At 29.4% G+C, this 17,161-nt stretch overlaps 1 protein-coding gene and 1 non-coding gene across 5 annotated transcripts in view; one reads left to right on the top strand and one right to left on the bottom strand.

Moving 5' to 3' along the window:
* LOC129987865 (nucleolar protein dao-5-like) overlaps positions 1-17,161 on the bottom strand; it is a 105,791-nt gene that overhangs the window by 54,984 nt on the left and 33,646 nt on the right. Inside the window, exon 1 of one of the 4 annotated variants that reach the window (XM_056095837.1) lies at positions 5,056-5,228. The exons of the other annotated variants lie outside the window; for them this stretch is intronic. The gene's annotated coding sequence lies outside the window, so the exon portion shown is untranslated. Of the gene's footprint in view, positions 1-5,055; positions 5,229-17,161 lie in introns of those variants that run through there. 4 annotated transcript variants of the gene reach the window in all.
* On the top strand, positions 4,057-4,163 carry LOC129989527 (U6 spliceosomal RNA). Its single transcript, XR_008785792.1, has one exon. It is a non-coding gene; the product is annotated as a U6 spliceosomal RNA (small nuclear RNA).

The raw sequence follows: 17,161 nt of genomic DNA, 5'->3' as shown, positions 1-17,161 counted from the left end.
CTTATCTCGATTTTCTTGGATATGATGGATTTCGTTTTCATATACAAAGTTATGAAATAAAAAAAAATTAAATCAAATATATATTTGGAAAAGTACATCTGCCTTAGGATGAATTTATTTAAAAATTTGATACTGAAGTGCAATTTTTGTTTTAAGATGACGTACTAAATTTAGATGTCTGTATTTTTTGAATGATTGTGCACCATCGGTAAATAGAAAGAAAAAAAAATTAATCATTTGAGTGATTAGTTTAAAATTTGATACACCTCTTTATTTCATGTCAAATTTCATCTCCTCGAATGTGGCAATAATTGTGTTCGGATTGCACACAAAGTCTAGCAGACAGATCGAACACACAAAAAGAATATGATATATATAAACAATTTTGGTATAAAGACTGCATACAAAATTTTCCTGTTTATTGTTTTATCACCATATTCACATATACAAAGATAGACAGATAAAAAAATGTATATAAAATAGTTAAAAAACATTAAAAATATATTTTTTCCAGAAAATTCTTTAGAAGTTAAAGAATAGAAAGGGGTTTTTTAATTTTAATCGGCTCTTATATAACACTATCACAAGAATGTCAATATACTTATATTCACTATATCATTCTCTGTTATTTGTTGGCAGAAACATAAAGATGGAAAGTCAGTTTGAAAAGTATCTTAAGGTGCTGGCAGGAAGTTGCGAAATTTCAATTTAAACTCCCACATAACTGCAGACACGAGGCATCTTTTAAACACACCGCGTTGTTTACCAAACGATACTGTTTAGCGGGGCTAGTCTTCCCGCAAATTTGGGACCCCAGCCAATCCATATTCCCCTGACCCAGTTGGCAACGGCAAGGTTGTTTCGGCCTGTTAAACATTCGTTTACAGTTAAGATTAATTGCGTTGGTTAACGGAAGAATTCACGTTAGGTTGCGTAAGTGTTGAAGAGCTAAAACCTGTATGATATGCTTTAAAAAAAACTTTAAAGAAATAGCGCTCGATAGTCAGAAGGTCGAAGACGAACATTTTTAGCAAGCCGCCATTGGCGATCAGTTCGTTTTTCTAGAAATATGTTTATTTTATGTTAATTAAATTCTGAATAACTTAATCTTCTTAATTACCCCGACAGAAACTATTTAATCATTAAAATATGACTCACATTAAAGCCGTGCTATTTCAAGGACCTTATATTTGTTCTCTTCATTATATGTATGTAATGGTATTTTAAACTCTAATTTCAACACTAATTTCCAAAGTTTTATCTTAATTTAGCCCATATTAACTTCATTCTAAAATATTCTCTTGTTTCCTGATCCCATTCTACCTTTTCTACTTAATTAATTTAAGAGAAGCTTTGTAAAATGCTTCAGTCAGCGGTTCCCACGTTCCGAGTGAAAGGATAAAAATTGCTGATCTAAACAAATTTTTTTTTAAAGATCCCTGTGTTTCTTTTGCTTGTGATTGACATGTGTCAGATATCCCTATCAGAATCTTAATAGTATATTAGCACTGTGAAAAAATATTTTCCCTATCCATATCTCATGTGATACATGACCAGTGATAATTTATTTCTGTCTGCTCTAGCCTAATCTATTGCTGTGAACGGACATGTTTTGTCCGAGCCTCTTATAAATAAATTATACATTCCCGGGATGGATTAAAGCGAATTTAAAAATGCACAATATCTTCACTGTTTTCGAATTTGGCTTCTGCTTTCAGAAAAAAGAAAATTTATCACATCATTATGCTATTAAAAACATAGCTTTCAGGATAATCGGACTTCTAACTTTCACAGTACCATCTAAGTACATTTTTTTCATTTCTTGTGTCAACTATATATATTCTAAGCAGAAACCATCTTTCTTAGTTTTCAACAATGGAAGAAGATAACGCGATTAAATACTTGACAGGGCAATGGAAACAAACTATAATAAAATCTGTTGTTGAAAATTATACAAATTTTTTTAATTGCCTAAATTTAGGAAACATTTGCACGATAATTATATTGTTATTATTTAAAAACAATTTTTGAACTTTAAAAAGATGTAAAAGGCAGTTTTATTCATCAATATTATCGGGAGTAATTGCAGAAAAACATCAAAAACTCATTTATTTTTAATTAATAAAATTTCTATTTAAAATTTCAAAAAAATCACTCCGAGGAGTCTGCCTGTTAAAATATATCTTTGATAAATTTGGTTGTTCTGAGTCAAAATGTCCGCCCTGTACACAACCAATACACGTAATCACAGACACAGACACACACATTTGCCTTATTACTAGTATAGATAGATAGGGATTATAAAACCTCAACAACATTATACTCTTAGCAACATAAAAAGTCAGAAAGGCATCATTGATTTTATCAATCAAAGGTAATTAAAAGGTAAAGGTACTATTATATAAATTTATAGAATAAATTAAATGATAGAATTATAACTATTATATAAACCTTTTTGATATAATAGTTATTAAATTCTTCCAAATATTTCATTAAAAGTATTGCAAAATTTGCTTTTTGTGTTAAGCCAACCATACATTTTTATATAATCCACGTAACGGCTATGGAAATGAAATTATTCAAGTATGATTTATGAAAAAAGATGCCGTAAGAGGGAGAATGTTATCTCTCGGTCAAAGTTCTTTTTCTTATAAATTCAGCTCAGAATTCCTTCTTCGCTAATACATTTCAAATTCAATATATACATTCAAAATACATTGCACATTAATTAATTTAGGAACATCACAATGAAAATATATTAAATATATAATTATAAAGAATAATTATATTTATTTAAATTGATGTTAAATATTTTTCAATAACTCTTGGCCAAAAATGTGGTTAACTTCTCGGGAACTGGGTAGGTATTATATTTTTTAAAACATATTTTTTGAAATTTATTCACAGTATTTTATTCCAAAACGTATTTGCAACGAATATGAAAAAATCTCATTTTACAAAAATATGTTTATCACAATTCAAACAAAGAGAATTTGTTAGGAAAAATTACAGTTTTACATCTTTATGATAAAATTCTTTTTTTTTTAAATTTTAGAGAAAAGGAATGAATTTTAACATTTATATTTGAAACAAAATAAATCCTTAGATCTAATAAAATATTTTAAAAAATCATCCTTCACAATTATAGTTCATACATTTTTTACAAATAATAATGAAGAATGTCTGTCTTTTTGTTACTGCTCTACGGGCATATTAAGGCAGAGTTGCAGAATTTGGCATAAAGAAACTTTAAGGGGAAAGTGATTTTAAAAAAGTGAAAGGGCATAAAAATTTTTTCTTAGAGTATTAACTAGTTAAAAATTAAAAGAAATAAGTCATTATTGTGTGATAATTTTCGAAAATATTACTTCATAAAACCAATTACACCAAATTAAAATTTTAAAACTTGTCTTTTTAAAGATTTATTTTAATGAATTATCTTTCAAATTCTTTTCCTATTTTTGAATATCATTTTTTTTAGTTTGATTGTCTTTTTCAAATATTTTCTTTTTGATATAAAAATGTAACCTTTTTAATTATTCTATGATATATTTGATTGCGTAATTTTCTTTTTTTGTTGAAAGAAAAAAAGCTTTTGTTGAATATCAACGCTATTTACATGAAAGATAAAAAGTGATAACTAAAATACCGCGACAGACAACGTGCTATTTGATAAAAGATCACTGAGACAGTTACCTTTTTAGTAAAAGCATGATATCTCTGGATTTCCTTATATTAGAAAACTTCATTTGTGCAATAAAACAACAGATGTAAAGTTTTTAAAATCACAGAGCTAAAATTTCTATCCCAATTTGATGTTTAACAATATTTTGTTGAAAGAACCATGAAAATCAAGCTTTGAATATGAGATTTAATTAAAATTAGGCACAATCAATACACTGGGCAGTTAACAGGTCATCAAACAGAACCAGTTTTTTTTTAAAGTGGGTCTGTTTCCTTGAAATCTAAGGATATATGTCTGCAGTTTGTAGCAAATCTGTGAATTTCAGATCTCTAAAACTTACGTAATAAAGCATAATTTCTTAATAAAATATCGTACTCGCTTCGGCAGTACATATACTAAAATTGGAACGATACAGAGAAGATTAGCATGGCCCCTGCTCGAGGATGACACACAAAATCGTGAAGCGTTCCACATTTTTACTCATCGACGCCTTTTATTCGACTAAAGAGCCCCTACTTTCCCAAACTGCTTAGTAAATTTAACTATTGTTCATGTTTTAATCGATAATCCTCATTTTGGATGTCATCGGATACCGTATTTTAACTGCGCATCGCAGGAAATGCAAATGCTGGTAGATGAGCACCCCCATCAAAATATTTTTTAATTTTTAAAAGCTCTTGGTATTTACCATTTTATTTAATATTTTATCATGATGTAATTTAAAAAACTGGTTTCTCTTTAAAAGACAACATACCAACATTTTAATCATAGTAAATTTTGATATAATTATTTAATTTTTACATGCATAATATTTTTATATACATTTTAATCATACGCCTGGCGCAGTAAAATCCACAATTTCACACATCCTTGCGCCATTAAAATCCACAATTCCAAATCCATCCTTAACAAAATACTTTTACCTGATGTAAGAACCTAAGCCTTTACAAAAAATATACAAATAATAATTAAGTATTGAAAGTTTTAACTTTTACAAAATACAAACATAATTTTAAAATTTAGCCATTTTTTTAAAGAAATTTTTCAAACAAAAATATTATGTTTTTCTTTTGGGAGGAAGAGACAAAAAAAAAAAAAAAAAAAAAAATTGCATTCCATACAATGGTCATTAATACTTCTATCACAGACTATTTCATAATTGCATACAACCATTTCCAGATTTCAACCAATTCTCAATAGCTATCTGAAATGAACAATGCACTTCCCTTGCAAGCACTTTAAACAAAGCAAACACTTCACAAACGAGAAGGGGATTTCTGAATATTTCGAGAAAAGGAAAATAACGTTTTTCTTTGGTTATTAATATTAAAATACAGGTTTTACAAATATATAAAAAATAGTAGGCATACTCATCTGTCGTTCTTGCTATTAATAGTTACACAGTTTGGTTAAAAAATAATGCACAATCCATTATAGCTAATGGTAGGTCCTTAGGAAACGAGATTATGTAGATAGAAGCACTTGTCTCTCTCTACCTCAGTCACTTGTTATTTCCTGCTATTACAATGGATGATCAAACTGACGCCCTGCAGCGCCAACGCACAGTGATTGATTGAATTCTGTTAAGTAATTCCTGAATGAAGATATTATGTAGATAGAAGCACTTGTTTCTTACTTATCTGTTATCTTCTGTGGTTTTACTACTAGTAAACCACCATGGATGGATGGTTAAACTGACGCTCTCTTGCGCCAACGCACAGTGATTAAATTATGTTAGGAAATTCTTGAATGAAGGTGTTTTGTAGATAGAAGCACTTGCCTCTATCTTAGTCACCTGTTATTTCCTATTGCTATACCAGTAATCCACCATGGATGATCAAATTGGCGCCACACTGCGCCAACGCACAGCGATCGAATTCTCTTAGGTAATTCCTGAATGAAAACATTTTGAATCTCGGCGTGAAAAGTAGCCGTGGCTTGCCAAGTTACGTTAAAAAACAATTTGATGATGGCATTCCTTTGGGAATAGTGCATGGAGAATTTTCGCTGACTTTTTTTGAACATGGAATAGACATTATCAAAGAATAAATAGTTTATCCTGGGACAAGCAGTCTAATGCCAAATCCCAGTGAATCTGGGAAGAATCTAACGAATCAAGATGATAAAAAAAAATCATTTTCTTATTTCCTAAGGAACAGAATTGGTGTATGAGGAATTGCTCTGGCATGTATTTTACCCCGGATCTCAGCTTGGCAGCTCTGGTTAAAGTTGCACGTAGTAGACGTGAAGTTGCATCATATCCAAATGCTGTGCTCTTGACAGTTTAGGTGATTGCTCAGTTGAAATGCACGTTGATGCCACAATTTCAGCAACTCTGACCTAGTATCATCAATTCTATCTGAACGATTGATTATATATGACAGTTTTGAGATGAGTTGTAATTGTAATGATGAGATGTATTTGTAATTTCACATTGTATGTATATGTTCGTTTTTACGAAGGAACAAATGAAAGTTAGCTCTGAATTAAATTTTTTTTTTTGTCTTAATATTATATATGAATGCATTTTCCTCCCTGGAAATTTTTTTGTGTATGCTATTAAAAATGATTTATTTCAGCTATCTTATCAGAAGAAAAGTTATATTTTATTTGATGAAACTGTTTGGTACATGCATATTTCATGTTTTTATAACGAAAATAGATATCGATTGCGAGAATGTATGTCTGAGTTTTTTCTATATCAATATCTTTCGATTTCTTTTTATAATTCCAAAAATAATTAATTTGCATATGAAATACTTATTCGGAATTCAAAGATCAAATCAGTAATAATTTGAAACTATAACTTTCAAGAGAATCAACTTCGTGTCTCAATTTTATTATCAAGCCAGAATGATTGGCACGCTTCGGAAAATTCAAGGTAATGAAAACCATTAAAAGGAAAAAATGATTAAATGGTTGAGAAGTGCTATGTTATGTGAATGGTTACATTCCAGAAAGTGTGTCAAATCTAAATTTTTTTCTCTAACCAGAGATTCTATTAATTATTTATCGCTGTTAAAAGAATGCCAATAACAGATTTTTGTACTAAAATTTTGTTTTGTTTAAAAGTTTATAACAGAAGAGTTAAACATCAAAGGAAAGAATTTCTTTCTTCTTAAGTTTTCTATTGATGGGGGATATACGTTGCAAAATCTTTTATTATTATATCTTTAGCAATGTCAAATGCGCATGCGCACTAGTGTCAGATGCACATACTGAATCAGGTAGGGGAGGTGTGAACTGTATACAATTTGCTCATAGCTGTGCCAATGAGATGTGAACATGTGTTCACAATCCTAGACTAAAATATCTTCGTTAATAGAAAAAAAATATCTTTTGAGAGTAAACATTTACATTTTGTGAATACAACAAATTTAATTTAATTTAAAGGAGCTAACTTACACTCATGTCCTAAATTAAGGTCACAAATATAAAATCTGCGAAAAATGAAAAACTATTCACTGTGTTGCCACGAAATTTGGCACAGAGGTATCTGTGAGGAAGAAAGAACATAGACACATAACAACATGGAAAATATTTTAATTGGGAATTAAGAAACAGAATATATCAAAAAGAGTTACATTATGAATCAGAGATGAAGCATTTATCTCGGGAAAAGCCTGTCTAATATGGAGTGTGACCAACGTGCACTGCTATACAGGCTTCACAACGAGCTTTCATACTGTTTATGAGGGTGTCAATAAATGCTTGGGGCAACAAAGCCCATTCTTCCAAAAGCGCTGCTTTTAACTCTTGGAGGGTATTAGGAAGGGGGTTACGCTGTTCAATGGCTCTTCCGAGACCATCCCAAACATGTTCAAATGGATTTAGATCTGTAGACCTCGAGGGCCAATCCATACTTCGAATATCATGTTTCCTCAAGAAAATCATCAACGATCTGGGTTCTGTGCGGACGCGCGCTATCGTCCATAAACATGAAGTCCGGGCCAAACGCACCCCGGAATAACCTCACATAGGCTTCAAGGATCTCATCCCTATAGCGATGTGCATTGACAGTACCTGCATCGAAGACGTGCAGTGGTGTACGACTGCCCAACATTATGACACCCCAGATAAGGATTCCTCTGCCACCAAATCTGTCGATTTCTTTTACGTAGGAGGGATGATAGCGAGCTCCTCGCTCTCTCCAGATGAAGATTCGACGAGTGTCACTCTGTGTGGTAAATCTCGGCTCATCACTGAAAAGAACACGCCTCCATTCTTGCTGTGCCCAAGACTGATGTGTTCGGCACCACAACAACTGGGCCTTTCTGTTGGATACAGTCAAAGGGACGCATTTAACTGGTCGCCGGGCATAAATGGCCCTCTCTGCTAGACGTCTGTATATTGTTTGTCGGGAAATTCTTATTCCAGACGCAGCAGCAAGGCCATGATCAAGTTGAGGAGCCTTTGTCAGGCTATCACGTCGTGCACTTAATGCCAAATAGCGATCCTGTGCAGGTGTCGTTACTCTGTGACGCCCTTGGTTGGCCTTCCTGGTTACAGTACTACTTGTTTGGAATTGATTCCACAACCTGGATACCACTTTTGGTGCCACTTGTAACCATCGAGCCACCTCCGCTTGAGACTGCCCAGTTTCAAGCATGCCAACGGCTCTCCAACTCAAGGAATCGTCTAAACGATTATGAGAGCTCATTCCCACTGGAAACAGGTTAAACTTTTTGTTTCAAGGCAATATTCACAAAATTGCAGGCAAAAGTCCCAGATGCCTAAAGGGTCTAATTTCAGTAATTCCTCAAAACCTAATGCTAAACAACATTTTTTCCCACAACAAAGGTTAATATCCTGTTACCTGTACTCCACAATATATAAAATATAATTTGTTTAAATTTTATTGGTAGCCATTTAGAATTACTTTGAAAAACATTTTTGTGACCTTAATTTTGGACATGAGTGTAGATGACTAACCAAAGAGCTAACTAAGTATATAATTATTTTATTGAAATTATCTATTAAAATAATTCTTATTTTTATATGTCAGTTAATAAATATATACACCAAAGTGATGAGAAAACTATTAAGCCAGAAAGAATGAGGGGACATAGAATCTTTCAACCGAAATTTTACTATTAAAGCTTTTAATAACTCATGAATATTAAATAGCAGCTAAGAATTTTTTTTCTCTCTTCAGCATTATAAAAGCAAAAAAAAGAACAATATTACAACGATTTCATAAAAAGTACATGAAGTGTCAGATATCAAGAGAAAGTGTCTACGCAGGGCATCATTCAGTACAAAAGTTTTTTAAAAAAATATTATCTCTTTATTTACACAACTAGTTTAAAAACAATGTTTAAACAAAACAAAACTTGTTTTTAAAACCTTTTGAGGTATTGTTATTTCATTAAAATACATTAATGTCATCATTTTTCACCGGAAGTCTTTAAACTGAAACGATGATAAAATATTGAAATCAGATCCAAGACTAAAAAAGAAAAGAAAATATCTATCTTCAGTTCAGATGCAATGTAAATCACATTTCATTAAACGACATCGTTTCAATGTCAGATTAAAAAACCCAGTTCTCAGAAGTTCTCATTGTTTTATTCATTTATCATAATTACTTTTTGAAATTTATACTATTTTTATCTTAATTTATTTATTATTGTAATTTTAAAATTAAATTAGTATTAAGCATCAATTCATTTTCAATTCTTCTATTTTATATTTGAATTTATTAGTTATACTTGTCTGTAGTTATTTATAACTTGATTAGCTATTATTGTTATTTGTATAATGCTGAAATGTCTATCGATTAGGTTACCAGTACGAGGGAGGTTTCAATTTAATCACATGCGTTTTTTATTCAGTGAATAAAAAAAATAAAAAATTAAATTAAAATAAAATTATGAAAATTAGAAATGTGTTGAATTTGTAATCACAAAATGTAATATCAGTAAAAGTTAAGTAAGAAATATAAGACTTCGAAATTTTTTACAATAAGAAATATTTCACTGATACTGAAAATAAAAATTTCAAGCCTATTATTGTGAGTAAATTGTTTTTTGATAATAGCTTATTACCATGTTATCATGCAAAAACTAGTCCGAAACTTGAACATTTAGTTTAAATTTAAAAAAAAATTAACAACAGGCGCATTTAAGAATTTTTGTAAAATGCAATGTGAAGTTGAAGGCACAAAATTAATTAAAAAATTAGACTCATAAGCACTCGAAATTTAATACTTTATGAGAAAAATACCCGAATACGAATTCAATAAAAATGATTCTCAATAGATTTGTTAATCGTAACGCGATTAAAACTTTGATTAGTTTGTGTATAGATGGCGCCAGGGGAAAGCTCTTGATTTTTTTAAAATTTTAAATTAGTTTTTAATTTTCTGGAATAAAAAAGTATCGGAAATTAAAATATAGCAATCGCCAAAATATTCAGATTAAAGATTTCGATGAATCTCCCGGTTCCAGATCATTCTGTCCGAGGAATCTATTTTTGTAATTGTCAATCTTTCAATCAGTGCGATAATTCATAAACGGAATGAGCTGGAAAAAAGAAATTTCTGTTCGTTTATAATCAGAAGAGTTAAATCTTCATCAAGTGTGAAAAGAAACTAATCGATAGAAAATTTATTCGTGTGTCTGTCTTCCCACCTTTTTCATATAAATACAATAATGCAGAATGCTCGATGAATTTGGTAAATGAAATTCCTCTTATAATTTAATCACCAGAATTTCAGAATATATAAAATGTTGGACCAGATTCTTTAACGGTTTAACTCTTCTTGCATTATTTTTATGTGTATGAAACATGATAGTTAAAAAAATAACAATCTATTAAGATAGAATTTTTTATGAGATCAATCGATCTTTGCTTTAAAACAAATTTTTCTCACATATTTAGTGAAACAAGAATTTTATCTGCATTTTATTTATTTATTTACTTTCAAAAATAAGAGTACTTTCCTTTATCCGTTTCTATCACATTTTAGTCAATGACATCTAAATTTTTAAAGCAATTTGAAACAAGCTGATCGTTTTAAGGAACGCTTTTAGAGAACTTATTTAACTATTATAAGTACAGCATATGTAAGATTTTACAATTATAACAACAGAGAAAATGATTACTTTAACAGATTAGAGCAATACAGATTAAAAGCAATACAGAATTACTATACAACTTCTTTTTCAAGTATAAATATTTCAAAATACTTGAATATTCCCTAGAATGATCAGTTCTGTAAAGTTTTTTGATCTAAAAAATTAACAAGCGTCACTAAAAAGAAATATATAAATAAAAGAAATGTAAAATCTATTTCATTGTCTTAGACATTTCCCAAGTTAACGAAGAAATATATATATATATATATATATATATATATATATATATATATATATATATATATATATATATTCGCATTCGAAATTTAACTGATATTCATATAAAATTAAATTATTATTAGCAATTAAATCAACAAGCGAATTTATTTTCTTCTTTTAGAAAAACATTTATCATCTCAAACAGGAAGATTAATTAATATCAGAAATACTATTAAAACGTTTTTACAATCATTTACTTCTTGTTCTTTCACAATTATTTGAAACAAAAGTTTCTCTTTTTAAAATGAGAATTTGATACACAGAAGACTCTTGTTTACGCACAAGAAGCTATTCTGAAGCATTTTGAATGGCCTTTGTTTAAAGAAATTCAAGATCTTTTTAGCTGAAAGGGGATCTCTGAAGAATAAAAATGCTTCAGTGAGATGCAGTAAGACCAAAATCTGCTTTACAAATTGCCCTTCACTTCTTAGTACTTTAGGAAGTGCGCAGTCAGAAGCATTCTTTCTAAGCTCTACTTCGCGCAAATATATATACTATATAAGAAGTGGAGATTTAAGACAATCAAATAATAATCATACTTTAATTAGGAAGCAACAATTAACCCATTTCTTAATGCGACATCACCCGCAGGCGGTAAATGAATCCGAAGGAAAAAAAATCGCATGTCCTTTAATCTTGCTTTTCTTAATATCATTTGGCCTCACAGCTTGCAATTTCATCACAGTGTCATAGCTGTTATAGCTAAATCATAGTGTCATAGCTAAATCATAGCTGTTATGCACAATTTATTTAGATATGTAGAATTGCCAATAAATATTGTTTTGAACTTATATTAATTTTGTGAAAAATTTGATTAAACCAGTTGAATTGGTCACCTCAAAATTTTCTCATATACCTTCTAATAAACGTGTTCATCACCACCCACAGCAAAAAGTTACGGACTTTGGGTAAGGCAAAGAACGCCTTATAGGACACTGGAGTGCAGTGGTTACGAAATAATAACCTTTGGCTAGAATTGGCATTTTTACTGAATTTATTAAGTGTTATCCTTAGGGAGTTTTGGCTATTATTTCCTAGCTTGTGGTTAACCATACCCGGATATCGGATTGCGTTTCAGTCTCATTTTTCTCACCGATTGAAACCAAAATTTGATACAGCATTAAAATTGCAATCAAGGAATAGCATACCAAATTTGATATGTTTAATTCATTGAGTTTTTGAGTTATCATTTACATGAGCGTTTATATGTTTCCGAAAGTACAGAACGACAGACGGTCAACCCCTATTTGGATTGGTTCGAAATTTGATAGATGTCTACAATGTAGAAATTTTTGAACAGCCAGATAGACAGACCTCCTCAAAATAGAATTTGCTCAAAATTGGATTAAAAAATGTACATTTGGTCTAAAAACCATATAATAAATTTCATCCATTTAGTTCAAAGCGGTTTTGAGTTATCTGTGACAGACAAACGTTACAGATGGACGGAAACTTTTCGAAAACATGTTTTTCGATTTAAGGAGCCTTAAAACGTAAAATTCATCATAATCTCGAATTCAAATTTTTTCGAAGATTACAATCTTTTTTTTATACTTCGTATACACAAAAGAAAAAAAAAGTCAAGTAATATTAGAGAAATTTACGAAGTTTAATCAAGAAATATATTTGGAATATTCTATTAATAAAAATTCACACGTTTTTAGGTGGGTAACATAAAATTTTAAAAAATTCGCCATGAGGGAATATAAGGATTAAATGTATACATAAGTTATTTTGCACAATCTGCAGTTCTTGTATGATTTTGATGAAATTTGGCATGCAAATTTTTCAAAACAAGCAAAGGGTCATTGTCCAATTTCTAAAGTTTAAGAATTAACTAAATGACACTTAATTAAAAATTAAGCAAATTATGGGTGTTTTTATCTAAATCATTTTAAAATATCGCGTAAAAATGTTTTTAAACTATTTTAAAACTCAAAACAATTGATTTAGTAATGATAACAGTTTAATTTCCTTGAAATTTATTTTCTAATTTTAATAAATGTCTTAAAGCGCAATTTGATATACAATTTGTAACAAAATTTTAATTGCTATGATTAAATTCACATAAATTTACTGTTCCATCGAGACATTCGTTCACGCTTTCTTGCTAATGTTAAAATTAAGAAAAAGATAAGATTGGTAAATAAGATAAGATTAATTTCAAATTAGGATTTTCAATTTTGTTTTCATTTCTTTGTAAATGCATTTTTTTAAATAAATGAATTATTGGGACATGATTAGAGCGAATAATCTGTAAACACATAGATCGAAGATAACGAAAAAATGGCAGAATGGTTTAAGTTTATTTGATGGTTAATGGTTTGACTTGTTCAAAAATTCTCACTGCTTATGAATCATTACAAGGTCATTAATTGCCCATTAAACTTTCAAAGCATTCAGGTCGCAAAAGGAGTGCACGCGCATATGATGACTCACATCATAACTATCGGAATGTCAATGGTATTTAAGTATTGTTGTTTCCTCAATTAAAATCATGATATTCCACTGGGAATTTTTTTTTATTTAGTTACTGAATAGAAGAAGAGATTAAAAATTCATCGACGCGCTGATTTTTTTCTGCTTATATTTATATTTTAGAAATTGGAAGTTTTTATAATTAAATGAAATAATTCTGCTAGTTTAATACTTGAAAGAAAAATAATCATGCTCCTTTATTTCTAATTACTAATTTTATCCACATTAAAATGTTTATCAAATATTTAATTTGATGAATTAAAAGAAAAAGTAAAAAAGAATTTAATGGAAGAACAAAAAAAAAAAAAAATCTAAGTGGTAAAATAGGTGAATTCGATTAAGTTTTATGTTTTGTATCTTTTTCATCATACCGAAAACTGAAACCAACACTTCTCGGATTTTTGCTGTTTAACAAATTATTTAAGAATTTTGGCATTGAAATGACCTTTGGAAGATATATTGCCACATTCTGGTAATGAAATGCACATAAATATGTCGTTTTTGTTATGAATTTCTTTAATGGCCTTGTTTTCTGAGATGAGATGTCAGAAAAGTGATATTTTCACTGTAACTGCGCCACTTCAGCTTCTCCGTCTTTATTAATTCGTCCTTCTAATAGTTAAAAACAGTTGATGTGTTCTCCTCTCAACTTTCTCGTATTCTTTTACTATATATCGTATTTTGTGTTTAGATTCATTCGTATACTGAAGAAAACCAAATATTCGTATTCTTAATCTCCCTCGACTTTCTCGTTCTCTTCTATAATACGAGAAAGTCTCATTTTTTGTTTAGATTTGTAATACAGTGCAGAAAACCAAATATCCATTTCCACAAAGATCTTGGTTTAGAGATTACATCTAAACGCCATGTATTTAATGCAATGATTTTAGCCTGTGGCAATCATATACACAAAATATTAGTATATAAAGCCTGTCAGCTTGATAAAATTGCTCAAAAATTTGGTATACTTCTAAATTTTATTGATAAATGCGTACACCAGACTTCATCCATACAGCTCGCTTCGTCACCGAATTCATATGCGCATGACGAAACAACGGGAAGACTTTGATTACGTTCCAATTAATTCCAATTAGTTCCAATTAATTAATTACGTTAAAATTACGATTCTTAATTTTTATAAAAAGACTACAAATAGAACTGCATTCTTGTAACCTGTAGCCTTCTTGGATTTATCGCGCTGATTTAACGCAAATGAATAGAGAAACCTGAACTGGTACAAATTTGATAGAAATCTACAATTCTTTTGATAAAAGAAGATAGATAGAAATCTACAATTCTTTCTTCAACCTGAACTGGTGCAAATTTGATAGAAATCTACAATTCTTTTTATAAAAGAAGATATAGATAGAAATCTACAATTCTTTCTTCGACCTAAACTGGTACAAATTTGATAGAAATCTACAATTCTTTTTATAAAAGAAGATATAGATAGAAATCTACAATTCTTTTTATAAAAGAAGATAGATAGAAATCTACAATTCTTTTTATAAAAGAAGATATAGATAGAAATCTACAATTCTTTTTATAAAAGAAGATATAGATAGAAATCTACAATTCTTTTTATAAAAAAAGATAGATAGAAATCTACAATTCTTTTTATAAAAGGACATGCCAAATTTTTCTTGTCTAGCTTATTATATTTCGAACTATCGTGCTCACGTGCGTACTAAGGGCAAATAGACAAACTATCCGTCAATGATATCGTCCAAAATTGGATACAGATTTGATATAACAAATCTCACTCATCCAGCTCATTCTTCATTTATAAAATTAGAAAATAATTCTCCCTTTGATGATTATGGTCTACAATTTTGATAAAAATTTCCAATATTAATATAAAATCACATATAAGATTTAAGCACTGCATTTTTTTTCTTGAAATTTTAAAATACACATACACTGACAGACATAATTTTAAACATGGGTTTTTGAAATCCAGTTTTGAATCATAAAGTACATTATCATAAATCATAATATACATTCTCATTAAAATTCCAAGATTATTTTAAGATTGTAATGTTCTCTATACTTTATATACGCTGAAATAAAAACCAAATTCTAAGTTAACAAATGTTAGATAGAAATGTTTTTAAATCCGCATTTCTGATATTTTCTTCTGAACTATATTTATTTCCTAATATTTAAATCAAAAAATAGTTCAGAGTATTTTCAATTACATTCGTAATAACTTAGTACAATCGATTCTCATATAATGTGGTGTGTATTGAGAAAATATATTATAAGAAACCAAGTAGTCAGAGTATTTGATTACTATATAGTTTTGTATAGATAAACGTCTCGAATTTACCGAGTTTTTCGAATGCATATTCAAAAAAACCGAATGAAGTTTTACCCCGCATTATATGGGAATCGTTTGTAGAATAATAAAGGTGCTAATTGGTTAATTTGAGAGTCCTGCAAACTTTCAAGTTAAACCGACAAGAAATGTGCACAAATGGTGCCTTTTTTTTGTCAAAATAATATTTAATTAATTGCTGCATACCAAGACATGCAGCACCTTTATCTTTTAAATACCATGATGCGGAACATAAATTCACAGTTGACAGCAAACTTTTTTTTGATGAAACAATTAGTTATAAACGTTATGCAAAAAATTAAATGAAACTGCCAATAATTCGTTCCTGCGATTGCTTAAATAAAAATGGATGTTCTTTTAAAATGTTTAAAACGGTTGCAAGGTGAAATACATTCGAAACCGAATTCTTTTAAAAAAAACTTTTAATATGTTTTTAAAACATTAATATACTAATATTTTTACAATTTTTGAGAATATTTGATTTTTTTCATCGTTGACCTTATTTTTAATAGAATTAATAAAGACTTTTATAAATAAAATGAATATGTATTTAAAATTTTGAATAGCTAAAATAGCCTTCAAGCTTCGAACAAAAATTCCTAAAAACTATAAATAATGCAATTAATTAGTATTATATGAGGCATTCCTATATTAAGACGATTAATTAATATTATGGTAAATTTTTATTGTTGACGATATGCGATATCTCAGTTTTGAAAATTGTTCCCAAACAAAAGAATTTGTAAAATGTAGATTAAAAATTTGTAATTTATTAATGAAAATCCTGATCTTTTCATTCATTTTGTTTTAACATTGAAAAAAACACTATTTTTGTGAGAGATAGAAATTTTATTAGATTTATATTGAACTCCTTAAAAGTCATAATATATAAATGAGATATTTTTTAAGGCTTAGAGGCGATTCTATATTTTCGAAACTCAAAAGAAACTCTTGCTAGATGCCTTCCTTTTTTATTTACTAACTATTCATCACTTGCGTCTAGTTAGCTCGCCAGGAATATTGATTATATTTATTTTCAGAATAAATTCTTTAGATATAACTTCATGCCCACGATTCCGTCAATTTTTTTTATAATACAGTCGTGTTATTTTTGTCTTTTCTGTTTCTTATGTACAGGAGCCTTTCTAATGCAAACATGACAACGCCATTAAAAAATCTATCTTCCAATATCCGAGATATTTTGATTTTACTTTTTATCTGCCTTGTGAACCGAATAGATATTACACAGAATCCTTCTTCATATGATTGAATATGAAACAATGAAAACGATTTGAATTTCTG

The sequence above is a fragment of the Argiope bruennichi genome, chromosome 10 (genome assembly GCF_947563725.1).
Source record: "Argiope bruennichi chromosome 10, qqArgBrue1.1, whole genome shotgun sequence".
In the NCBI taxonomy this organism is placed as follows: Eukaryota; Metazoa; Arthropoda; class Arachnida; order Araneae; family Araneidae; genus Argiope; species Argiope bruennichi.
The sequence above is the reverse complement of the archived record's forward strand: the minus strand, read 5'-3'. Positions and strand labels throughout refer to the sequence as shown.